Source organism: Pelodiscus sinensis, chromosome 5 (genome assembly GCF_052426305.1).
Source record: "Pelodiscus sinensis isolate ZL-2025 chromosome 5, ASM5242630v1, whole genome shotgun sequence".
NCBI classification, from domain to species: Eukaryota; Metazoa; Chordata; order Testudines; family Trionychidae; genus Pelodiscus; species Pelodiscus sinensis.
The window spans coordinates 61,014,427-61,015,343 of record NC_143056.1 but is presented as its reverse complement, the minus strand read 5'-3'; positions in this window follow the sequence as shown (position 1 = coordinate 61,015,343).

Here is a 917-nt window from a genome sequence, read left to right as displayed (position 1 = left end):
CACCGTCATTAACGAGAGTCACACACATTTCCCTGTTGTGCAGTGGGGCTGAGTACGGGCCCCTTGGACGGTGCAAGTGTTGGTTCAAATCTCCTTCTCGCTCCCAGAGAAGGGATTGGAATGTTGATCTCTACACCACCGAGTGCTTTTGAAAATAACTGTCAAAATAAGCTTATTCCTCTTCACAGGCAGTTTTTATTCTAAAACAACAGGCGCGGCACCGGGGCTCCTCGCCTCTGTGGTATTGGGGTTAGGATGCACACCTGAGGAGGGTGCGTGCCTAGATCAAATCCCTGCTCTACCAGGCAGCAGCGTGCGGGGTGGGAGAGTACAGCCCCTGTAGCCTATCAAGAGGCCATTTGTGGCCCCCCTTTCTCTTTTAATTAAAGACTCACTTTTGTCCACCACGATCAAGAGACCGGCCCAGCTTGGGGGCAGCCCCCAGGGCACTCCCCTACTCTTTTGAGGCGTGTGAACTGGGGGCTCCAACCTGCTGGGGCGAGTCACTGGTGAGCCATCCCTGTCACAATCCCCTCCCCGCTCCAGGAAGACAGCAGCCTCTTGACAAAGAGCTCGAGTTTGTTCAAGGATGGCCCGCTGCAAAGGACGGTCCCCTAGGAGTAGGGCACAGGAGGGCTAAAGCCGAAATAAGCTACGCAACTTGAGCTCGTCGAAATAGCTTATTTCGCCTTTTGGCGCTGGCTACGCAGCAGCCAGCCCTTGTTGGAGCACTCTTCCTCCCACTTCCCTCACTCCTCGTAAAATGAGGGTTACAGGAGTCAGAGTAAGAAGTCCTCCAGCTCGACATTATTTCGACCTTCTGTTAAAATAACTGCTTGCTGTGTAGACATAGCCTAAGGATTTCCAGCAAGCACTGCACAGGGTCAACCTCCCCACAGTCAAGTCCCAAAACAAAC